General features: G+C 44.4%; 1 protein-coding gene across 3 annotated transcripts in view; it reads left to right on the top strand.

The window, feature by feature from the left end:
* LOC146855202 (glioma pathogenesis-related protein 1-like) overlaps positions 1-27,335 on the top strand; it is a 403,498-nt gene that overhangs the window by 321,568 nt on the left and 54,595 nt on the right. The gene's annotated exons all lie outside the window — the stretch shown is intronic.

Consider the following 27,335-nt stretch of genomic DNA (forward strand, 5'->3'; position numbering starts at 1 on the left):
TTTTCAGTGAAAACTGACACTTTTTTCGCAATTTGGCTAGCTGTGGATTTTGAACCCTAGCTCAGCCAGCACCTAGGGAAACCTAAACAACTTGTACATATTTTAAAACTCGACATCCTGGGGAATCCAGAATGGGGTAACTTGTGTGGCTCTCACCAGATTCTGTTACCCAGAATCCTGTGCAAACCTGAAACTTTGTAAAAAAACATTTTCTTCACATTTCTGTGATGGAAAGTTCTGGAATCTGTGGAAAGGCACAAACTTCCACCCACCGAGCATTCCCCCAAGTCTCCCAATAAAAATTGTACCTCACTTGTGTGGGTAGGTCTAGTGCCCGCGACAGGAAACGGCCCAAAACGCAACATGGGCACATCACATTTCTCCAGTGAAAAGTGACCCTGGTTTTTTTTTGCAATGTGTCTATATGTGGATTTTGGACCCTAGTTCAGCCGGCACCTGGAGAAACCTAGCAAACCTGTACATTTTTTTAAACTAGACATCCTGGGGAATCCATGATAGGGTGACGTGTGTGGCTCTTGCTAGGTTCTGTAATCCAGAATCCCTTGCAAACCACAAACTTTGAAAAGAAAATGTCCACACATTTCTGTAATGGAAAGTTATGGAATCTGTAAGGTGCTGCAAATTTCCACCCACCTAGCATTCTTCCAAGTCTCCCGATACAAATGCAGGAGCACTAGAACATATGATGAAATACAAATATCCAGTATTTAAAAATAACACATATTAACAATGGTTTCATACTGCATGATAATGAAAATGACAACAAAAGATTTTCCAAATAATCAACAATAATTTACTAATTCGGACACAGTGCAACACATGGATGATGGACGGTTCATTTAAACTTTCTTCCATAACCATCTACAGAAATATACACTTTGGGGGTTATTCTTATGGAGGTCGGAACGCAATCCGATTGCCCATCAGATGCGATCCGATGGCACATTGTATGCGATCTGACCACCGTCTGCTGCTTCGGCCTGACCAATGCATTACAATGCATGTGGTTGGAGGCAGCAGGCGGAGGGACAATCCAATGCTTTTGCCAGTAGGACCGTCGGAGGGTCAGTAATCCCTACATAGGGATTACAATGTCCCTTTCCACCTGCCCTTTCCTGGTGGTCCATACGCCATGAAAAGGCAGGTGGAGAGGGACTTTGGGGTCCTTAGCGGGTCTCCCTTACCCCCGGCCCTCCGAAATGGGGGTTGTGGGACATGTGGTGCCCCCCTAAACATCCCTGCACCAGGTGGCATGGTGCCTGCCTCACAGTGCAGGGATGTTTTTCAAGTGTACTTTTTCTATTGCAGCCTGCAGCACAAGCCATAATAGAAAATATACACTTTGCGACTGCAGTTAAGGTGGTCGCACTATATTAAGGGGAGCGGGACCACTGACTCCTTGTCAGGCGTTCCCGCTTCCACTACTTTGCCGGTCGGACAAGAATACAGCCGGCATCGTAACGATGCCCTATTTATAGACCATAACATTAATGCTAATTGAATGTATGTACAATTGCCAAACAAGAAAAGTATAACCTAAAATGAACTCTTAACACCAACAAAAAGACTTGCAATACCCAAATAATTATTACTGATTTTGAATAACCTATGAAATCAGCTAGCTTAACGTTTTACCCACACACAGCAATACAAGGGTGCTGCTACCACTCCAACCAGAGTATATAGAGGCTCTTACAAAAATCAACACTTGGTATAGAATACTCTACAAATGCGGAATTTACTTGTTAAAATGTTAATAGCGTTAGCCTATGACTTTTGAGTCGAATCCCCATACTACCAGTGAAATGAAAACAAACTCTCACCACTAATAGAATATTTTGAAGACACTTGGATTCGTTGTCTGCACCAACCAGAATGCGGACGTCTCCAAAATAGCATATTTTATGAAGAGAAATCCACCTCTCAAAAGGCAAAAACTAACAAGGCAGTGAAAGCGCGGCACAATTCCTTGCAAGGGAGACTTGGAATAAGCCAACCAATACTATTCCAATTTCTAGAAATGCTCACAACAGAACAAAACTACTAAGAACTAAGACAGGAACAGTCCCTAGCAAAACACACGAGAGAACAATAACCAAACAAATTAATCAACTGCTTGGAATGCTAGCAACCAACCCACATCACATTTAAAAAGTTTAAAACATATTATACCGTTAACTAAAAACTGCTTTAAAAAACCGTCCAGGCACACGTTCCATCAAAAAATTACATACATACAGCAGTCAGATTGCATCTCTTCTACACCGTGTATTATTCTTTACAACAATCTATCTTAAAATTATGCGCTTCACTGATAATAAATGTTAACATTTAAGCAAACAAATGAACGTTAGAATTTTCGCTGTGTAGTCCACAAGTACATCGCCATCCAATAAACCATGTATAGTATATACACTTATACACAAAAGATACAAAGTAGAGAGCAATTTCAATAAAAGCATGCACATCCGAGGACCGGGAAAGTCTGTCTGGTATGGGTAAACTGAATTTGCCTGCCAAGGTTCAATTAAATAACAAGCAGATCTCTTACTGGCCCATTAATGTAAGTCTGAAACCTTCGTCTCTCTCGCACATAATTCATTTAGGTCTTTTTCGAGAACTAAATCGGGGCTTCACCCCCTTAAACTCTGCAATATTAAAACTTTCTGCAATTCTCAAAAGGTTTGCTTTTAGATGCTTGCATCTTTTTAAGTCACCATATCATTTTTTTATTCTAGGACTGCAGACTAGATTCAACTTACTACCTGTGCCATGAACCCTTAGGGAGCCCTTGTAAAAATGTTTAACATTTGCCTTTGGTTGTATCCGAATTATGGTTTGAACCCAAGCATACGAGTTTCCCCCCCCCCAATAAGCATTGCAGAGGAATCATTGCCCTGTCAGCAGTATGTACTGGAGTCAGGGGCGTCCCTCCAGGCTTTGTTTTGAACTTTATAAAAGCCCCTCTACCGGGGTTCAAACACAGGATTATCTAGCTTCTAAGCGCAACTTCCAATACATCTTTTTGTTAAATATCATGCTCAAGGACTTATACGAGGTAACTACTTCCACTATTCTATCCCCTAGTGACCAAGTGTACGGTTTGGACTTCCTCCCAAATATGAATATTTTCGTTTTTTCGATATTGATGGTTAAATCATTTGCCACACAATAATTGCTAAAATCCTCAAGATTCCTTTGAAGAGGGAGGAGGGTATTGTCTCCCTCAAGGCTGCTGGAAGGTCACCAAGGTATAGAGAGGCTAGAGTTGGTGCCAAGACGCTCCCTTATCTAAAGCCATTCTCTAGTGGGATCCTCCTCGATAGCAACCCTCTTCATGTCCATCCCCACCACTGCCCAATTGTCCCAGTGAAGTTCTTCTAGGATCGCCAAAAGACAGTTAGGGATTCCCATATCCCTTAATTTGGCCCACAAACGTTTTTGATTGACCAACGAAGAGCGAGAGAATATCTACAAAGCCACAGAAAATGTTACCTCTCATTTCTATACCGTTCCGCCCTTTTGCCCACAGGCTGAAGCAGTGGTCCCAGACTCTTTGACACCTGCCTGTTCAAATGGGGACAAGGTTGATACACTCTACACAGTCCTTCATAAACAGCAAGATTGCTTTAGTATAGAGTTTAGCCCAAACGTCTATCAGGCCAATCAGCCGATAATTACTAGGATCAGGTGGATCATGTTTCTTATGAATGGGTTTTATTATCACTCATTTTGAGCAGAAAGGTTCCCGTTTCAGTCACTGAAATGAACACATTGAAAAGTATCCTGCAGGTAAGTTATCCGGGCCTGTTGTCCCTATCAAGTTCAGGAAAGGTATTATTTTTTCCAAGGAGTTTGACTTTAAAATACCTTACCAGAAACTCATTGTAGAAAACCCAGGCATCTCTACATGGAATTTCAGCTCCCTAATAAATATTGCTTAATTAGGTGTCTTAAGCTTTCACTTGCAACATGCGCTTGACTAAATTTTTTTCTTAGTCCCCATCTACATTAATTTCCAAAACTTTTTCACTTCTTTTGTTGATAAAATCTGTATCATTTTATCATGGTTTCTCTCTTTTTCTGTCTTAATTTCCCTGTATTCATTTTCAGACCCTGACACTGTGAACCATACCAGGGTTGACTTTTTACACAGTACTTCCTAGGTAGAGTATGCACACTGCACTTCTTAATCATTGGTCTCAGAATATCCTGTCCTAACAGTGGGTACATAAGTGGTTTGACAACTTATTATCTAAACATGTTGCTCTATGTTTAGGAAAGAGAATTTATAAGGGGATAGCAGTTTGGCTTTGTAGGGCGTTAAAGCGGAGTTCAGCTCTCAATGCCCAATGATCACTCTCACATATTTCCAACACTATAGAACTATTGCTTATTTCAAAGAACCATTGTTGAATAGAAATATAGGGTCTAGTCTGAGTTTGGACTGATGGACCTCCAAACCTGCAGCGACAGTGCAGCTACCACCACACCAGCGACCCGCCCACCGTATTACGAGTTTGGCGGTCGGACCACCATAGGACTGCTGCAGTCACTACCAGGGATCTGTGATCCCTGTTAGTCTTGCAGCTGCCTTAGGTCTGCAATATGCTGGTGGTGCCGGTGCAGTACCACCAAGCATATTACAAGTTTCCTCACCACTACAGTTTTTATGGCGGTGAGCCCGCCATGAAAACTGTGGTGGTGAGGAAACTAAGGCGGCCCAACAGGGCCCCTTGTTGCCTCTGGGCTAGGGGATGCATGCAGAAGGGCACATTGTGTGCCCACCATATGTATACACCCCCTGTTCCAGCACGGTATGGACTTCACAGTCCATGCCGTTCTGGGACTCACTGTGGCGGTCCCACTGCGCTGCCTTTCTAAGGCTCATATACAAGCCTTTGAAAGGTACACCCGTGGGCCAGCCACCACAGGACCGCCCGACCTGTATTTCAATCAGAATATGGCAGGCGGCCGGACTATGGGTTTGGTGGTCTTGGAGAGGGGTGCTGGCGTGGCTGCCCACTCGAAGACTGCCAAACCCGTCACAAGGCCAATAGTCTATTGCACACTTCTGTTTACCATGTATAGAGGTTTGTGCCGCCTAGATTGCACCCCTAAAGCGGTTGTTTTAAGGTATAAAACTTGCATCAGCTAGACACTGTGGGGATTATTTACAAGTTCCTTGTGTCGCCATGAGCTGCCATTGTGTCACTTTTTTGAAGCTATGGCGATGCTGCATCTGCTCCACATTTACATGAATGCGCATGTGTCACTTTTTTACAGGCTGCGTCGATTTTCACCTACGTGAAAATCGCCTGCGCCGCCTGCGATTTCTATTTATGCAAGATAGGCGTTGTATCGGAAAGGCCTACCTTGAAACTGACGCAGTGGTATTTAACACTATCTTTTCACGCAGGCTGCCGCTGCACTGCCAATGCATCACAATCCCTACTCCTGACAAACCCAGGCGTAGGAATAATGCATTGGCTGTTGCAGTGAAGTTCCTATGATGAAAGTGGCAATTCCCCCAACAGGTATGTGTATACATAAGGTAGGCAAAAGCCAGTAAATGTTACATTTTGCGACATTACTGTCTTCTGTCAAGCATGCAAGTGGGCATAGTGCTACACATAAGTACACTCTCCCCACTTGTATGCATGACATACAGTACCAATGTAATAGAGCGCAAGGTGAGTTTCCCACCTTTTCATGCTCTATTATATTGGTCAACAAAGCAAAACCAAAGGAAATGATGGACGGAGTGTTGAACATTGCAAGCACTCACCCCCAGTCAACTGATCTGGGTTTAATCCATCACCGTTCTTTAGCCCACTCTGCCACCCCAGTTCAGACATGGCCATATACAAATCAGTCTGACCCTGTGCCTCATGGGAACAGTCCAGCCCGAACTGCCAAGCCAAGTCTTCCCTGGACCGGAAACAAGCTCCCTAGGACCGGTTTCTGGCATTTCAGCCGTCTTCAGCCAGGCTTGCTTGAATCCAGTGGCAAAGTGAGCAAGGGACTCACGTCTGAGCATACCCTGCCAACTTATGGCGAACAAAGCAAAACCAAAGGAAATGATGGACGGAGTGTTGAACATTGCAAGCACTCACCCTGTTGTTTTTGCTATTATATTGGTCTCCATACCGTACACGAGGCGTCACTGTAAATTGACGCATTGCCTCTGTATTTTGACACATTGCTGGCGTTGTCGGTTTTCACACCAACTCCTGCTATGCCCTAAAAAACCCTTGTGCCACTATGAATGCGCTGTATTGTAAATACGGCGCATCCATGGTGACGCAAGGGTTTCTCCCACAGGCGTAAGAAAACTGACGTATCGCTGCTTTAATGCAGCGATGCGTCTGTTTCTTGTAAATGAGGCCCTGTGTTAGTGACTGTGCCTTTTTCTGTAGGCGCCAATTTGGGAAAATTGCTTTTGGGATCTAATATGCTTCGAACATTTCCTTCTGAAGGCTATCAACCACAACTGGAGAAAGACGCACATTAGAATCATTCACAATTATTATGAGGAAGGATTGGAACAAATCCTCCAGGTGAGATACATCTTTCCTAACCAGCTGCAGTTGCTAATCATTATAAATATTCAAAGTATGGTTAACTTACACATGAATCACAAATAGAGTATGAGTGGTAAAGGTACCTTTATACAAATTTACCACATTTGCATTCACCCTGTCACTCTTGATTTTATTGGCCTGGCATCTTTGGAACATTTCGTAGAAATGAATGTTAGAAATTTGTTAGCATGGGGCGTGGCCATGCAAGTGTCCAAGATGGCCGCTTGCTACTGAAGCTCCGTCGGCTGGTGCAACGTATCCTGCATTATCCCTCTAATGCCCCGATGCCACTGATCTGAAAGCAGCGTCTTCACACGCATGAGGATATCCTGAATCCAGCGAGCTAGGTTTTTGACTCGGAGAGGCTTCCACTCCTTGTATTCGGCAGCGGCAATCTGAGGCCGGGGTGAGACTGGGCGCAGTGCCCAAAGCCCTGCTGACATCACTGGACAAATGAAGACCCGCCCGGATTGGAGGTGAGCGGGGTCTGGTGGTCGTCGCGGTTGGGCTGGTCGTGAGCTGGCTGTTGTGGTTTCCCCCCCTGCTGAGACACATCAGGGCAATTCAGTCGGCTTGGTCGGCCGCACCGCCCCGCATCAAGCGCCGCCATTACTCCTGGGAGGCCGCATCGGGGACAGGGCCCGTCAGTCTCTACAACACATTACTAAAGCCGGCGGGGGCGCAGGAGGCAGTGGGGGGTGACCCGCCTGGTTCTGTCCTTGACTTCGCTATGGCCGGCCAGTGTGCTCCTGCTGACTTGAGCTCCCGGGCCTTGTTGCACCACTCAGGCTCTTGCCGCTCGGCTTTCCTAAACCTCAAACCTCCTACGGCGGCCGTGTATGGCACCTCACGGCCCCGTCACGCCTGCTCTTAAGGCCTCGTGCTACTAATCTCCGCACCTAGAGACCTTACGACCTACCTGCCCACAATGCAGCGCACTAATTCCCGGGAGAGTATCTGGCGGCATGCTCCCTGAGTTCTACGGCCCATTACATCTAGCGACTGCTGGCATTAGGGTGGAACGCATGGCAATGACAGGAGAAGCGGGCATACTGGCCGCCCATGACACGAGCTTTCCGCTGCACCGCTATGGCTGCACTCTGTTCATAGCGCTCACCAATCTCCAGTAGCCCGGCAGGGAACATGACTGCTGTCTCACCTCTCCTCTTCTCCCACCATTGCGTGCCGCCCTGGTCATGAGTGGACTTCTGCACGGTCTGGGATGAGCGCGGCCCACAGTTCTCCCTCCTGTCTGCTGGGCCGGCAATGAACTGTGCCAGGGCCTCAGATTGCTCCTTAATCCACTGCTGAATTCATCATGCTTGACACCAAATGGGGATCTGGTCCCACCGACTGCGACCGGGGCCTACCTGTCACTCTGCCTCCGCATTACATCTCTGCGCCACGGCATGGGCCGCAAAGACCCTAAACAGAGGACCCTGCCCTTTGGGAAAGTAGCAGAAGACACTTCCGAAGAGGCCCCCACTATGGCGAACGGCGCCCAGAGTGCAGACAGCGTAGAAGACCTTCCTTGATTGTCTGCGTCAATGCTCCAGGAGATGAGGGCGGGTTTCAAGGCCCTCGACGGGAGATTCGACGCATTGGACAAAAGCCTGGCCAACATGGGGGCCAAAGTCCAGGCACATGACCGACGCCTTGATGTGGCGGAGGCCCGTGTCTCGGACATCGAGGACAGTACGCCGCAGTCACTGAAGCACCTGGACAGAGTGGAATGAATCCTGAAAGAGGTCACAATTAAAAACGAGGACCTGGAGGCACACAGCCGGCGCAACAACGTGCGCACTTTGGGCGTACCGGAGACTGCTGCTACAGGGAGGATGGCTATATTTATGAAAACTTGCTATCTGACTTGTTTGGCAGGGAGGACTTTACCACTGGGTTTGTCATAGCACGTGCTCACCGATCCTTTGGCCCCAGACCTAACCCTGGCCTCCCACCGAGACCCATCATTGCAAGGATCATGAATTTCCGAGATTGAGATTCAGTCTTGCACCTGGCCCGGGAGCGGGGTGACAACATCTGGCAGGGCTCTAAACTTTCTTTCTTTCCTGACTTCACTGTGGTGGTCCAGGATGCCCGCCGCAAGTTCAATGGGGTGAAGGCTACCCTGAAAAACCTGGGATTGAGATATGGAATGCTATACCCCGCCAGGCTCAAAGTTGATGTGGGATGCCACTCCCGCATTTTCGACACTCGGACAGAGGCGCAGGAATTTTGCCACTCTTATAAGAACAACAACAATGGGGCCAGGACTGGGGAGGGAGGTCCCTCTCCTCCGCATAGCGGCTCTGATGCCAGTATGGAACTCTTTTCCAATACAGGGACTGGTTGAGGTGGCGTTCTTAAACTTTTCTTTTGATCCTGTTGTAATAATGGATAATGCTCACTATTCATCTGTTTTTTCATAAGTTAGTTGTCCGGCCGACGTGACGTTGCCACCCCTAAAGGTGTATACCTTGCTCTTGTTTTTGCTTCAGTTTATACGGAAGTGCCTTTCCAGGGGCTTTTCATACATTCGTAAAGTTAGTTGGCACTTCCAGCTGAATGTTTGTTCATGGTATTGCCTTACTTGGGACTGGGTGAGGCTGGGTGGTGGGAGGTGGGAGGGAAATGTGCGATGGTCACATATTTTCAATCATTCTAAAAAAAGATCACTGTCACACAACAATTTCTCAGTTAGCAATAACGTGTTTCTTGATGTACACCCGCTATGGCACAGCTAGATAATACTGTTGGATCCTCTGGTTTGTCCCTTATATCCTGGAATATACGAGGCCTCAATAGTACCCGCAAGTGACGCCAGATGCTCAATTATTTATTGCAATAACAAACAGAAAGGTTATAGGGGGTCCAAGGGATTTTATAGACTCATACCAGATTAAATCTCCTAGTCTATATAGTCAAAAAACACAAATAATCCGGGGTCTGAATGTACCAACAATTTGATTAAAGAAAGACCTGAACAGATTGTCATCAAGAGCACACCAAAAGAGAAAATTAGATAAGATTATAGAAACCCATGTCAGTGATTGGATTCCCATCACTCACCAACGTGATCATTATCATCAATTGGATATCCATCCAACCTTCCCTTGACCCTTTTGATCATAGAGGGATCATGGGTGGTTATTGTTCTCAAGGGGGTCTTATAGAAAAGACAAAAGAACCGAGAGAAATGGTTAGCTCTCAAGAAACTTATAAAATGTCATAAGGAAACCCCAAATCAATGTGGGAATGATAAAGTGCAGTGCAATTGTGTGTGTGTGTGTGTGTGTGAATTAAAAGAGAATTTGCAAAAGAAGAAAAATATTTATTGAGGCATCTATTGCAATTCTCATTAAAAACAGTGCAAAATGAGCAGTTGTAAAAAATCACTGCTTAGATATCGGTCGACATGTTTCAGCCTACCGGACAAATGATCAACTGCTTTCTTCAGGACCTGTCTGTTTGATACTATTGCTACTGCAAAACCAAAATATTATCAGAAATGTGAAGCATGAAAAAGGAGAAACAATAAACATAAAGGTTGGAATTAATACAACCTCTAGTGTCTTTAACTGATCAGCGGGATGTGTAGGACATCTGTAAAAAGAAATGAAAATTCAAAACGTGGTACTCTAAATGACAAAACATATAGTTACAAAATCTTCCAGCTGGTAAGTATTTTGAGGTATATGGTAATAGCCTCAATCTAGCTTCAAGTATATAATATACTTGTAGTCTAAAAAAAACTATTTTTTGTTTTGCTCACCCATCTAATACGAGGACTCGACCTCACCTCGCCTGGTACCAACTCAGGTCAATAGAGGCCCCACTCTAACCAAAAGGGAGAAAGAAATGTGAAAGTTGAACTTAAGGGTTCAAACTGTTTGAGAAATCACTCCATATATACAAACGTCTATATGTCTAAGTAATCTCATCTCTGTCAGCTAATCGGAGAGAAAAAACACCAACTCCAATGTTGCGTGTGAGGTGAACATGGCGAAAATATAAATGCCGCTAGTACGATGCATTTACTGACCCAGTGTGTACGGGTTGGTATAGGTCTAGCAAGTCTTATGGATCAAGCAAACGTACATCATAAAATCTTGCAAGTAAATCTGGACAAGTCCACAAAACTCTAACATGTGTAAATACACTGTCTATGCAGCAAGAATTTGACTGAAGAACAGATCGCTAAATCCTAACATAACCTAGGACAGGAAAGCGAGTGTTATGAATCTTTAAGTGTTTAAAAAGTCAGGAGGAGTATACCGTGCATATAGCTCAGATATGCCTAATTTTAAGCAAAACACTTAGTCAGAAGGCAGAGAAAGTCTCAGCAAAACTTCGTCAAAAAGCGTCTCAGCATAACAAAATCAAAATCAGACCCGCCCGATCCTTACCTGTCCGTCGTTGCCTCGTGTTTAGACCAAGCTGGGTATGGAGGTAGCGTACAGGAAGGTCGCTCGGTCTTTTATATCCTCAATAGACGACACCACCCGCATGGCTGCTAGTTGGGGGGCTCACAGATACTTCAACAATAATAGTAGTTACGCTAGGGGTGTCGCCCTCCTAATTCATAAGAGAGTCCCCTGCAGCCCTGGCAAAGTGGTAGCAGATAGTGAAGGTCGGTTCCTTATTGTCACACTCATGGGTCACTTTATAGCCATGATAGGCGTTTATGGCCCGAACATTGACACTCCCGATTTTTTTCCACTCACTACATATACATACATATACACTTGATGAAGCTCGAACCTAGCCTAATTATAATGGGAGGGGACTTCAATTTACCATTAGATCCCAGTTTAGACAGCACCTCCTCATCCCCTGACTCCAAACCACGTTCCCGTCGCGCACTACAGGATATTTGCAGACAGCTTTCATTAATAGACATTTGGTGGATACAAAATCCCACCAGCACGACATATACCCATTATTCTGGCTACCATAACACATGGACCAGGATAGATTATTGGCTAGTTTCTCCAGGAATTGCTGGCTGGTTCCGGGCCCTGTGTCCATTGCCCTGAAGGCTTCGAGCTGCAGTGGCTGTTTCCATGCAGAGCACTGCAAGACGAGGTCTTTAATGCTGAGGTACGTGAAGCCATCGAGGACAATTTCACCATTAATACTGGATTTGTTGATAATTGGGCGGTGTTGTGGGAGGGTTTTAAAGCATACATTAGGGGTGTCTGCATTGCTAAAAGTGCTGTTGTGTTGAAAGACTTGCGTACTACACTGGCTTGCATTGAACGGGACATATTGGCACAAGACACAGAGTTGCTTTGCAATGCCACTGCTGAAGCAGAAGGACGACGTTTAGCCCTTTTAGTAGAATTTCGCAAAGCTGCAGACAGGGAACTGTTATATCTGGGTAAATATCAATCTGCTAGAAGATACAGAGAGGGCGAAAGGCCTGGTAGAGTGCTGGCACAAATGCTCCACCCCACATACAGTAGGGCATACATCACTGAGATATGCACTCCCTCAGATCAGCCGATCTCCTCCACCCCGGACGGAGATCCGCAACACTTTTCTGGATTATTTTAAGGCCTTATACGGCTATAAGATTGGCTGCGACCTTAATGATCAAGAAGATTATTTGTCCGAAATTGCACTGGTGTATCCGGAGAAGTGTATGCTGGATTTCCTGGCAGAGCCCATATCCGAAGCGGATGTTGTTGGTGCGATAGAGGCACTCCGTGGCTCCTCTGCCCCTGGTTTAGACAGATTTACCAGAGACTTCTCTAAGTCTTACAAGGATATTCTTGCGCCTCAGTTGATTGAAGTCTACGCAGAGGCACGTGAAAGGCAAATTCTTCCCCTCACACTTCAAGAGGCAGTTATTATTCTCCTCCCCAAACCTGGCAAAGACCCCTCACTTTGCAGCTCCTACAGACCCTCTCACTCTTGAACCTGGACTATAAAATAGTGGCTAAGGTAATCACCAGTAGACTCTCTCAACTAATAATTATATCCCCAGCGCAGTCCGGATTCGTCCCCCACCGTTCCACTTCACTCAATCTCCGGACTCTATTCGCTGTCGTAAACAGAATAGACCCAAAAGTCCCTGACGCAGCTGTATTGTTAGATGCCGAAAAGGCATTTGATTCTTTAGAATGGCCCTTTTTTCTCTCGGTAATGCGCCACATGGGGATGCCGGCGGGCTTTGTGGCCACTACTGCCCTGTTGTATAGCAAACCAACGGCTAGGCTCCGCATAAATGGCACACTATCTAAACCCTTTTCGTTGACACGTGGCACACAACAGGGATGCCCTCTTTCCCCCCTTTTATTTATATTAGCTATGGATCCACTAATCAGACATTTTCAGGTGCGTCACCTCCACCGGGGACTACAATTTAACACAGGACCCTTATTAGTCTCACTCTATGCAGACAACACCATTCCCTATGTGCGCCACCCACAGGAAAATCTCAAACCAATCATCAGAGAAATACTTAGATTTGGCCGCTTTTCAGGACTGGGCATCAATTTGCACAAATCTGTAATTTTTCCATTAAATGCGAGCACGACTGCCTGGGATTGTGGATTTCCTGTTGAATGGTGTCATGATTCAGTCAAATACCTAGGTATCCACGTACACTTAGACACTGCTAGTATTATTAGCTTGAAATATGGACGTGCTGTGGACAACTTGGAAGCACAAGTGGAATGCTGGCTGCGCTTTCCATTGTCAATAGCACGCAGGGTCGCTATACTCAAAATGATTGTGATCCCCAAATTTTTGTATCTATTTAATAATATTCCCATCCCTCTAACTAAGACTTTTTTTTTTTTTACAACTATGCACACCTCATTCGATTGGTTTGGGGGAGGTAAGAAGCCTCGCGTCCCCTGGCAGGCACTTCCTTTTCCATGTGACAGGGGGGGTTACGGAGTTCCTGATCTACATGTATATTACCTAGTGGCTCAGTGGAGCTATGCATTTGCGTGGTATCATCCAGTTGCACAAATTCCTTTTTTGAGACCAGAGGCTGACCTTGTGCTTCCCTGGAAGTTGTCCACTGTGCTTCCGAAGGGCGTCCCCAGAGACCCGTGCCACATACAAACCGTTTCCACTACTAGCTGGGCGTGGGACAGATTACGGAGACTTCTAGGAGCTACCCCACTGTATTCTCTGGCTCTACCTCTCCCAAACCCCCGCTGGCTCCCCATCACAGACGAAACCCTTATACAACGCACATTAGCCAAATTTAACGTCACAAAGATAGGGGATCTATATCCAAACGATCATATCTTCTCTGTGTCTAATGATGCCCGATTCCATGACAGATCCTTTATGGATAATTTTGTAATGCAACGCATTTGCTCAGCATTGAGAGCCACATTACCCACTTATCCGATTGCTTCAGAACCTATGGCCCCACTAACATTGATAATTGAAAGCGAAACGGGCACCCACCTCATTTCCAAACTGTATAGGTCCTGTTCTGGTCTGAGGCCGAAGAAAGATGATAAATTACGCACTGCATGGGAACAAGATCTTGGCCGTCCCATTACAGACGACCAATGGGAAAAATGCTGCATGGTAACGAGAGAAGTCTCTTTCAACAGTAGACACAAGCTTATTCACTTTAAGTTCCTCCGCCGATTATACCACACACGAGCCATGTCGCACAAAATTGACCCCTCCAGACCCCACCACTGTCTGAAATGTTCCGCTCCACACGCAGACTTCACCCATTTTATATGGACTTGCCCCAAATTAGACATGTTGGGAACAAATTCATGACACTCTGGGTGCCATGACGGCGCTGACACTTATCCCCATCCCAGAAATTGCACTCCTAGGATACAGTGTTAACTTTCCCAAAAAGATCAGGAGATTCGCGACCCTTGGGCTACTGCTAGCTAAACGGGAGATAGCGTTGCTAAGGGGTCGACGAACTGCACCTACCCTACAGGGATGGCTACGTAGCCTGGCTTATTGTAACAAAAACTGTGAACTATATGCTAACCTCATGCCCAGTTCATCGCGCCCTAAGGACATATGGGGCCCATATAAAACGTACATTGAAAGGGAACGCCAGAAATCTGCCTCTCAAGTAGAAAGTGGAATAGTCCCAGAGGGGGTGGGATGATGGAACATGACTCCGAACATGCTACCACCTCATTGTTTGATACGCATTCAAATTATTCCTCATGTGCTATGTTGGGAATCTTTGCATAACTGATGTTATTTGACATGGACTGGCTATGGATGTCTTCTGCAGTTTTATGGGATGGAAAGGGCAGGCAGGGGGGTTTGACACGAATGAGATCTGTTACCATGAACATTATACCTACCGTTGTGCCGGAGCCTAATTTTGTAATATTGCATATTGTGACAATTGCTTCATGTAATGATCTCTGACAGTGTATCACTCTGAATCTCTTTTGTTTAATAATGTATAAGAACATTTGAAAATAAAGATTAAAAAAAAAGAAATTATGTTAGCAGACCCCCAAATAGACGCCCAGCAACAATTTGTACTAGCATATTTCCTAAATTGTATGCAACCATTTAGGTTCAGATTCTCACCAGCTAACCACATCCCCTGGAAACAAATACGTTTATTTTCAACCCACACCTTTCTAAATGCTTTGCACCATGTACATTCCATAAGAAGACACCAAGGTTACCTGATGATCCTGATACGTAGTCCACACAAGCCAGCCAAGAGGGATTATTCTCTTGGAAGGAGGTTAGGCATGCATAGCGATTTTATGAGAGGCTGAGCCTTCTCTTGCTTGTCAGTGATTTTATTGGGTACGGTTATTTCAAACCTTCCTCGTTTATACCCTACAGACCACTTTTGAGGTAATCTAGTGCCAACCATCAATGTAGAGCTTCTTAGTTGTTCGCTTAATCTGGCATGATTATTTAAAGGGTTTCACCATTGGTCACTTAGCCTCCTAAAAACTCCTCCTCTAGGAGAAGTCTTAGGCCTATAGTGTTAAGCTCTAACTTAGCATTCAGAATTATGTTCACTACCAAACAGGAGTGGATCTAAACTTTTGTTATTTTGCTACCACTGTCACTTTGCTGGAAGGCCATTTGCTCAATATCCCTTTTTTTAAAAAAAAATGTTTGTTAGGTTTTTGAATAAGCAGGTTACAATGCACAGTAATGCATCAATCAATGTACCAATTCCCAACCCATCCAACACCCCCCACCCGCCCCCAACCCGGCATGGCAATGAGATTGTATCATTCAATAAAAGAAACATGAGCATCACAAGATAAGTAGAGTGTTACACAGTGAACCGTGGCAATGAATACAGTTGTGGTATCAATCATTTTCATGTCTTAGTACAGAGCAGCCCGTAAGTGATCACAGCCTCACAGATCAGGGTGGCTTAACAGATATATAGTGAGTGGGACCCAAAAATCTTTAGGTCGTGAAGACTCGGGTATTTCTTCAGCGTAAGCCTCCAACTGATCCCTACAGTAGAGCAAATCATCAATCCATTTCTTAACAGTGGGAATAGATTTGGCACCCCAGTTCAATGCCACAGCCCTTTTGCCCATCAAGGTCGAGACGGCAACAATTCACCGGTTGCAGGGCTGGAGACTCCTAACGCAGCCTAGAAGACACACATCCGGAGTGCAGAGCACAGGCTCCAGAACAACATCCGCTAATACCTTTACCACCTTAGTCCAAAGCTCAAATACACCAGCACACGTCCACGCCAGGTGCAGAAAATCAGCGTCTACCTGTCCACACATCACACAATTAGCATTCTCACGCAGCCCAAACTTACTTAATTGCAATGGGGTATAGTACAATTGGTGCAAAAACTTAAAGTGAATCATACGGAGGTTACAGTTTGATGTGAGGCGCCCGGTTAGTGCACAGCAAGTTTGCCACTGTTCAATCGTTAATGCGGATCCTAGCGTGCACTTTTGTCTCTGTCCCTGCTAGCATCGCCTGCAGTTCTCGCATCGGCCAAGGTTCTGCTGGGAAAGCAGGGTATATATCCATAACCGCTTGCCGCACCCGGACATATACGAACCCTAGCATAAAGCTGCGACGTCGATCCCCTTGAACGTTCTGCAGAGTACGAAACTGCCCTTGCTTATACAAGTCCCCCAAAGTAGTAATTCCGGCAGCAGCTAGCTCCCGTAACACAAGTTTCTCCCGTTCCGCCGAAATATCCATATGTGCAGCCAGAGGCAGCGACGGGGCATACAGATAAGGAAGCTGGGATCTCTTAGCTAAGGCCCTCCAGGCTCACGCTGTGCAAAGAGCAGGGTTTATTACGGATCTAGGACCGCCTATACCGCCAGAGAGGGTAGCTGCCTGAAGTGGCAAGGGGAGTACAGCATCCGCCTCCATCGCAGTAAGGGGTTGTGCTCAATATCCCTTAATGAGATATTCTGTACCGAATGGCAATTCTGGAAAGCTTTCAACAGGTTTGACCTATTCAAGGGAATCCATTTATTTGATATTTCCCTCCCGGCGAACTTCTAGATAAATGCAAGCGTTTTTCTGTTCAAACCTCTGTGGTTTAGGTGTTCCACTAGGGGGTCATTTGTTAAACATTCTATCATTGGAGTTCCTCCTAGGAGCTAATTTCTGGATTCTCTCTGCTTAAAGAGCCTCTTTTCTCAAAGTAGAGGCCTTGTCTGCATCGCTGTTACCTATCCACTCCTTTTTGCTTTCTCTTTGGGCTATTTTTGCTTTTTACTCTTCAAGCCCTTCAAAACTGATACCCCTTTCTCCACTAATGCATGTGCCCTTTTATTACCTCCACTCATTACTTTGATTTTCCTATCTGCATGATTATTCCTACTTGTCCTCACCATGTTTATAGTTTCAGTGCAGAAACTTTCACACTCTTCCTTCTCTTCACACGCTTCCCTAGTCTACAATGAATACCAACATATGAGCTATACCTTCTTTTTACCAACATTGGCCATGTTGAAAAATATACAGATGAGCATTCCACTCCCTGCCCCCCTTTAACATTTTACTTCTCGACAACCCCATCCTCCGAGTTCGATATCGGCCTGAATACTGCTGGCATACAAGAGTTAATCAATTTCATCTCCTAGGCTATATCTTTTAGCACACCAGTATGTTTTTTCATATTGTCATTTGTTAAAATTGGTGCTTCAATAATGCTATAGAAGGTTTCTTGTATTAAAGGAAGGACATTCAGCATTAGAGAGGGGCCAGTAGCTGAAACATCCATGTTAGTAGACAAATGAGTGCCCTCTTGTGTATCGGTTTTTGAAGAATTCACATTACTGGGTACATCCACTCTCTCCAACAACTTACTGCTGTTACCAGTTAATCTAAGGAGGGAATCACTCCAAAGGGCTGTGCAACCCTCACCCAGACTGGCTCTTTAACTCTTCAGATGAGCTGCACTCATTATGGGGATCTGGGAAAACCATGATGAGGATGATAAGCGAGGTTCTGTGAAAATGACATCATCCCACAAGTCCACCCTCCTGTTCCTACCCTAAATACCCTAACAGAGGGAGAGATAACTGTGATGACAAGATCACATCCACTACCTGCAACATGGCAGTTAGAGTTAGAGCAGGGAGAGCTATGTCTTGTTCAGCGTTCAAGCTTCTATACAAGCTCTGCATACTCTGCAAACACTTATCGCCTAAGGGCTCTTGAATTTGACTTACTGCCACATTTGAATCAGCTCTAAATCTCCCTTTTCTCTCTGCCCCTTTGCGTCTTTCTGAGTCTTTTTGTTTGCGCTGGCATCTCTTATTCAAGCTTTTTTACAACAAAAAACAGAGAATTCCTTAATTTCCCTTAAAACATTTGACTCAAGCAATTATACATTAACAGAGTAATTGCCACCAAGGGGCAAGTCTTCCACATTAAAACTCATTGAGACTCACACCTTCTCCTGGACCGCTGTTGCTCCCGCTGCCTCCACCCTAAACTACTTAATCCAATTCTTTACCAGCAACAGATAGACAAATCCTTTATTGTTTTAGTCCCAAATTTACACCACCAACAAAATTATAAAACAAGTGACTCCCAGATCCTTCTTGCTTACATCTGAGCCCATGGAGCAAAAAAGATCATAAAACCATTAAGTCATGGATTATTTTAAACTTTAAAGACTGCTAACAATAATTTTAGGGACATTTCAATTTCTGGATTGTTAAAAGTACACAAACATCATTGCAAAATGTTAAGCAACGAAGAATGTAATAAAACTCATTGCATCAGAGTATAAACTAATAAAGGGTATCAATCAATAATCAATTCAATATCAATATAGTTTTAAACAACTACAAACAAAATCTAAAAATTGTTGAAACAAATCATTTCATTTTCTGGACTATCTAAAAGTGCACGTGCTTTGTCTACAGTAAAGATACAATTATGAACAAACAACATCTTTAAAAACTTAAAACAAGATATATGCAGAGCAGCACAGACAAAACCAACATGATCGAAATCTTGAATTCTCAGTGCATAAATTGCATTTTTGCTCATTTCTGCTAACTCTTTCCCAGATTCCTGTGATATTCCTTACTGGTAAAATTTTTAATCTAACAAGTAACAAACGATGAACTTTAGTTTCCATGTTCCATTTCAGGTACGGTTTCATTCTCTTTGTACTACAAGTAGCGCTAACCAAGTCGCATCTACTATTGAAATGGCAAGTAGCCGTATCTAACTTCATACTAAGTACAGGGCCTGAATTTTTAAGGAATAACATAAATTCTGACATAGAAATAGATGCCAATACCTCTTGATTTAGTTTAAAAAGGTCTAAGACTGCATACAAATGCCTCTTAAAGTGCTTTTCTGTCTTTGCTCGAAGAAAAATACTCCCTAGAGAAGCCTCTTTAGAGAATTGGGCTCAGACTGGATCAACCACAGGCCCCAAGTATGACTGCCACAAGACCCATCACAAAAATGTTAACTTGACCCAGTTCTAAATGGAGAGACGCTGGGGAAGCTAGAGTATTCAAACTGCATAATCTTCAAATAAGTTTTCCCTCACTTGAGTCTCTAAAGGACCAGTAACGTTGTCATACCCTTCGTTGCATACAATAGACATGGGGATTTTTTTAAACAATACAACTGGATTAGAAAGAAAACCTGTCTGTAGCCATAGGCATTATAAAATGACCTCAGCCCATTTGCATGGCTCAGTGCTTTGGTATGTAAATGACAAGTGTGATTCCTTTCTAAAAGATTAGCACTAAAGATTTTCCCCAAGTATTCAGAAGACTTAATGAACTAAATATTTTTTTTACTTTGGGGTCATTGATAATCTGTTTAACAATCCTATCATTTTCTTGGGGGGGTTTGGGGATTAATGTTGTTGACATTGGGTGCCCGCAAGCGCTGAGAAATAACCCAAGAAGATCCTTGGGTTAGAATCCGTCAATGTAGCATGCATGATTATGGGACCCAGTTTCTGAAGGGAGGGACATTACAACTGTATGGAATGTATCCAATTCACCTACCTGGTGCTCACAAGGCTTCAGGAATCCCAAATGTATGACTACGAAAATATCTATGCAGATCTTGTATGATTGTTTCACATGCCAATAAAGATATATTTAAAATAAAAAAAAATTAAGGTTAATCAGTCAAAATCTTTTGTAAATATAGCCGGGGGTGGTGTTTTGATGGAAAAAATCCCATCTCTATACTAAAACAGGGAAAATTCAGGTGGTGGTGTATTTTCCTTATCTTGGGGTACTTTTCGATAGGAACCAAACTTGGTCACATCTAGTTGACGCAAGGGCCATGGGCATGGGGAGGAGCTTGACAGCACTAATGGCATTTATGTCTAGGATAGGTATGAAACCTCTAGCAGCTGTCAAACATATCTATCATGCGAAAATTAAGTCCGCTGCCACTTATGGAGCGGGCGTTTGGGGCTCGGCACATACTGAACCACTACAAATCACTGAGGACAAGTTTTCTAAATCCTTGGCTTCTCTCCCGCAGTCAACACCTAATTATGTACTCCATTTGGAGTTCACTTTACCTCACATTACAGACTCAATTAGACTCGCCCCTCTGCTCTTGTGGTTTTTCATCTGGCACATGAATACTGTTCCCTTAACTCAGAGTTTAATAAAAGACTGCGTTAGATTGCAAAACTACAAGAGAATTAGATGGCTAAATTATATCGAGCAAGAATTGACTGAGCTGGGATTGAAAGATCCAATGGCTTGCAGGCTAATGTCAAAGCAAAGATTGGTGGATACCTTTATGCGGAGGGCCCAATATATTCGCAGGGAAAACAATTACAGGAAGCAGTCAACTCTGGCCTACCATCCGCTTTAATCTATCTTAGAAGGTGGATATCCCTACTGAGAGGAGGTCTCAATACCACAACATAAATTCATATTATTGCGGTTTTGGTTACAGTTGTTACCACTAATGTTAGGGTTTCCATCAAAAACATTTAACCATTCAGATTTGACCAATTGCCCCTGCAACATGCACTCTCCCCAAACAGATCTTCATTTATTGTTTTTCTGTGGTTACTATCATAAGGAAAGGAAAAAATACATTGTACCCATTTTAAAGAGCTACAAGTTTGAACAATGCAGGAATGGTCATTACCTGACCATCTAGTTTACTACTCCCTTGCTCTATTTCTTTGGGCCTGTATAAAAAAAAGAAAGTCTCTGGGAACATAACTTTCTCAGAAATTTTTTAATCACATCATATATTTTGTTATATTCGATCTGGTAGAATGAATTCTGTACCCTCTTTTATATAACTTTTTAAAAATGAGGAAATGAATTGATTATTCTATGCCACCAATGGGAATTTTTTTTCTTTTTTATTTACTGTTGCTTGCCATGTACTTTTATGATCTTATTTAATAATGATAGAATAAATTTGATTTGGATTGAATTGGAATTTGCAGTTGATTTCTCCAGTAGTACCAAAATTGACCTGAGGATCCTCTCTAAACACTGGAGTGACTCAGAGACTTGAACGTTTCCCCCAAGGAGGGAGATTTGGTAGCCCAAATCAAGATCTGGTGATCCAGCAACGAAGGGGTTACTGAGTGAGGAGTGCTAGTAAAGAAATTAAATGGAATTCTAGCTATTTTATTTTACTGATGCTTCCAAATCAGAACTTTTCCGCAACAACCCCTGCATCTCTGGGCCGGTTGCCTCTAAACAATCACTATTTAACATCTATAAGAGTGAAGTCTGCAATGGGATGAGATTCTGGGACAAGTTGTCCTTTCTGCACAACTACTATTGCATGACTATTCATAAGGTCAACCAGTACCTCTGTTGGCGCAAATACCTTATTTCCGCATACAGTTGTAAGATGTAAAGAGGCATCAGGGTGAATAACTTCTTCTTAAGACAAGACTGTTTTAGTTACAGTATCACCACTTATTTGACTGTGTGCCCAGAAGTGAGGAGCCCCCATTGAGGTGCCTACTGTTGTATTCACTTCCTCAAAATATGTTGGAATCGGGGACAAGCCCTTTATAGCATGCACATTTCTTGAGTTATTCAGCAAGGGAGTAGATTTAGTTTTCCTGCATGCCATATGGGAAATTACATGGCCTGAGCACAGTTTGAGTTTATATAGAATGGAATTAAAAAATGCTGGTGAGGGAAGAAAAAGAAATAGCTATATTTACTTTTGGGCGCCCAATTGAAATGGCTTTCTTTTTGTTATAGGCCGCAATAAATTGTAGTGGCTTAAACCCAAGGCTCGCCAAACATGTTAGCTGTAGGTCAAAAATGCTGGTCAGCTTAGGAAGAATTTCCAAATAGGCTAGCTATAAATTAGAGTGGTTCACATTCATAAGGAGAATTTCCAGTTCAAGGAATTTCAGTAATTTAAGGCAATCAAGGAAGAGTTCTAAGGGAACCAACATTTGTTACTGCTCCCCTGGACACTAAACTACCCCACGACTCCTTCCAGATCAAGTAGAAGGAAGCGTCTAACAGCTGTAGGGGAGGTTTAACACAACTCCACAGACTCCACAAAGACTTGCGCAAGTTGCACTGGGGCTGCCTTTGTGCCACTTTCCCTTACCACTCTATCACCAGCACAGAACAGAACAGGTCAACGCCCTTCTGAAAACCTCCACTCTGCCCCCCTCCACCATTCCTAAGCCTGTCGAATTTGAAAAGTTTGCGGGCCTCACCATACTTGCCACTAACCTCCACTACTGACGCTAGAGTTTTCGCCAGAATCAAGATGGCCGCTACCCAGCCCAACATTCAAGTCTCTAGCAAGGCTACCATTGGACATTGGCAGTGACTGGTAATGCTGGAAGGCAGGGCTGAAGACCGAGGCCCAGAACAGGCGAAACAAGCCCAAAGACTGGTGGACAGGGGGTAAAGAGAACAGACAGGCCTGACTCCCTTCTCTGCAGCAGCAGCTGCTCGAATGTCAGGGACATGACAAGGAGGGGACATTGGGGCACGAGCGCACCCAGTTACTTCAGCAGCCTCCGACTCCAGAGACATGTGATCCAACATCGTGACCTACACAAGTCTGTATCAGTGAGACAAAGCTCCGTCCAGTATTTGCAAAAGACTCAACGTAAGTCTGTTTCCGGTGCTCTTTTAATTTTTGGAAAAGATTCCTAGGTGCCTGGGTGCCAGAGGACGTTGCTGCCTCAGAACCCTGCTGCTCGTCTGCACCACAAAGTGCTGGTGCAGTGATGGAGGGGCCTTTAGCCCGGGGCTGTCTGGGGACAGTAAATCGTTAAGGGTTGCATTTACCTGCAGCCCTACACAGGCACAATAATATAAGGCTACTCTAGCCATATACCATCTTGCTTAGCCACTTTGCTCCCTGCTGGTTTGACAAAAATTTGGCGTGCAGCAGTCAAGCAGGGGCAAGACAAAGCCTGGATAAAAAACCATGCAGAGTGAGGGTTGTTGATGCACAGATGTTTCAGCATCCAGCGTTCGACAGTGAGTGGTGTTGAGTGGTTGGGCACAAGCAATGAGTGTAACAACGTTGTTGGTGTAACACAGGAGACATATCTGGAAGAAGCCACCCAACACTCTTTCAATTTCTAGAAATACTCAAAACAGAATAAAGATACCAAGAACTAAGGGCCCCATTAGTATGGCGGGCGGACTTTGTCCTTCCACCAAACCCTTGGGAAACGGGACCGCCCGCTGAAGGTGCGGCGGTCCCGCACTTCCAATCAGTATGTGCCCACCACACTGGCGGGTGCATGGCGCATTTCAACATCGCGGCGAGCGGTGCAGAGATCACCGCCCGCCGCAATGCCACAAAGGCAGGTAGTGCGTTTCAATGCACAACGTGACAGGCACAGCACAATGCCTGCCACGTTGTTCATTGAAAGGCGGGGGTTACCATAGGTACCCCCCATGTGCACCCCCCACCTCCCAGAATCCCTGGGGGCCAGCTACGGGCCCCCAATGGCAAAAACCGCCTGCCTTTCCGTGGTGGCAACGACACCCCACCTGCATAGTAATATGGATGGCGGTGTCTACCAGACATCGCCACCATATAAACTGCTTTTCCGCCCGGTAGGCAACCGGGCGGATTGCCTACCGGCGGAAAACTGACGGACCGTCTTCCCGTCCGCCGGGGTCCCCCCTGCCATGGTAATGTGGCAGGGGGTTGGCAGGCGGATCGCCGCCGCCATACGGGCAGTGGCGATCCGCCCGTTATTCTAATGGACCTCTAAGACTAGAACCGTTCCTAAGACAACACACACCAACAATATTCAAACAAATTAAACAACTAAATGAAATGTTAGCAAGCAAAGTGACCTCATTTATTGACAACCAAGGCCTACGCTACCTTGAAGAATAGCCAGAACACAACTAATAAAAAATCACCAAAAATGAAATAAAAATTAAACAACAAAACCTATATAATTTTATAAAAAATATAACAAATAAACAGCATTATTGATTGCTTATATGCAGTAAGGCACAACTTCCGGCACATAAACAAGCTTTCCCATGGTGCAAGGGTGTCTGCATTGGTGCTAGGCAGCTATTTCTAGAGCCAGTGCTAGGGAAAACAGCTGGGGTGCGCCGTATTGTTGCTAATACGGCGCATCCCTCCGGTTTGGACAAGCGGAGCGTGGCGCTGCAAAATTTGCTGCAGCCCCATGCTCCATCATTTCCTTGCACATATGCCCCTTAGGGGCCGATTCCCATCCGGGTCGGAAAGCACTCTGGCCGAGCCGGATCCGGAGTGTTTTCTGGCCGAGCCGGATCCGGAGTGTTTTCCGACCGAGCCGGAGTCCTGCAGTCCGACCGAGCGAGTACGATGCGGCCGTATGCTGTCGTACTTGGTCAGGTCGGACTCCCATAGAAGTCAATGGGAGCCGGTCGTACGACGCGTACATGGGCTCCCATTGACTGAATGGGTACATCGCGGACAAGTGCGCCCCCTACAGTGAGTACTCGTCGGTGCCATCCACACAGTACATGCCTGTGTTGGGTAGACCCATGGGTCTCCCCCTGTGTCGAAATCGTAGGGCTGCGGGTGACGGGGGGGGGTCCGACGCGGAACCACCCAGACGATTTGCGAGCCAGACACTCCGGCTCACACAGGCTGTCTGAAGTGTGCATCGTACTGGCTCGGTCGTAAATCGCATCCATTGCACGCCATGGTTAGCTTCCGACCAAGACGTACGGAGCGGTTCGGACCCGGACGAGTCAGTCGGTGAATTTCATGTAGCTGTATGAGTCAGGCGCAAAACTCGCGTACGGCGTGTAGTTTTTCTGTCCGGATCGCGTTCGGTGCCCTTCCAACCCGGATTGGAATCGGCCCCCAAGTGTTACAAATATGACTCATATGCACGTAAATGTGTATGAAAAACCCACAAAACTGTATATTAAAATAAATGTATTTTTATGGCTACTTTACACTTTAAACTTTAAAATGTTTGTTTAGAAATTAATTATTTTTAATAAAATTGTTACAATGAAATGTGCACATTTTGATGTTTTTTAAAAATGTGAAACACAAAATTATAAACTAACTTTTTATTGTTACAAAATAAAATATAAATAGTATTAATGACAAACTAAACAACTTAGCCAAATTTTAAAAAAAATGTGTGAGTTACATTAAATGTTACCACTCCAAACTCAGCCACTTTAAATTAACTGTTGGTTTTTAGGGGTTGTATGTATTATTCCTGCACCAAACCTAACCACATTGTGGAACGTGTAGGTCTTTGGGGATTAGATTTCGTATTCCCACTCAGACCAAAGCCACATTGGATAAAATGTTGCACAATGGGTATTTTTAATATATATTGTCACTCTAAACTTGCTCATCTTCTTTATGTATGACTGTCGGAGTACTCTGAACGGGACTCCTATTCATTCCAAACTCAACCACATTGGGGAAAGGTTTGGACATACGAGGGGTCACATTTACTATTCCCACAACAAGTTTAGCCACACTGGGTAAAGTGTTGAACTTCTGGGGGGACTAGATTTATTATTCCCATTCCGAATGTAGCCACATTTGAAAAAGTGTTCAAACTTGGGGGGTAGATTTACTCAGCCGCGGCCCGTGGTAAAGTAAACAATTAAATAAATATAATGAATTTCGTAGCGCACGCTGCAGCGCTACGAAATTCGTTGTATTTATTTAATTGTTTACTTACCTGTAATTATCCATATTCCGGTTTTTAGAACCCCCCACCCTGCCCCTCCCCCGCCCCGCCTTACCGCCCCATGGAACTCCCTCCACGGGCCGCGGCTGGATTTACTATTCCCTCTCCAATAGTAGCCACATTGGATAAAATGTTGCACTTTGGGGGAGGGATCATGTACTATTCCCACTCAAAGCTTAACCACATACAGTAAAGTGTTGGGCTGTAGAGAAGGGTTGAGGGGCTAGGTTTAATACACCCATTCCAAGCTTAACAATATTTGGGAAAGTGTTGGACCTTGAAGGGGTTAAAATTCACATATCTCCTTCCACACAATATCACACCTATCTCCTATTAATTTAACCAACCACATAGAAACTGGAGTAAGTGTATGGCATGGTTTCCTTAAGAACAAAAGAATAATCCCAATAACGAACAATATAGCTATAGAAAAAACTACTAATCTTAGGTCCAGAGCACCATGCTGCCAGCCGTAAGGCACTTAAATGCCTTGTCAGAGTTAGTAAGCACTGTATAAATGCAATCACAATACAGTACAATATATAACCCTCCTTCCCCACACTAATACTAATACCATAACACTCGGTAGCCAGGCAGTTGATTGTAGTTTATACAGCTGCTTAACAATTGCTTATACTCTGTGGCACTCTTAAACTCACGTTCGATAAAACTGTTACAGGCCATGTCCTTCACCCAGTACTATAATAGCCAACAGCAATTAAACCACTCATCACCAACTGAACAAGCATGGAACAAATGAAGAGATCAGCAACATGCTCTTAGCCAATGGAGGACTTTATTTTAGTCCACAATTGAGGTTGCTACAGGATACATACAATGACTGATTTTAACAACTCACAATGACAATCAGATATAGGATAATATCATCAAAGTCCTTTTCAGAAGGTCTCTCCATAATTTTTCCTTCTAACCTATGCATGCTCATGACCATACACCTTAAACAATATATCTCAGAATGGACAAACCAGTGCAATAACCAGCTAAGTGGACTATGGTCATAAGAAATGGAGATGCAGTTGTAAGTTTTGTGTGCGCTACCTTTGAATAAAAGCCCTGTTTAGAGTACTCCGACACTCAGACAT

Source organism: Triturus cristatus, chromosome 4_1, assembly GCF_964204655.1.
Source record: "Triturus cristatus chromosome 4_1, aTriCri1.1, whole genome shotgun sequence".
Taxonomy (NCBI): Eukaryota; Metazoa; Chordata; class Amphibia; order Caudata; family Salamandridae; genus Triturus; species Triturus cristatus.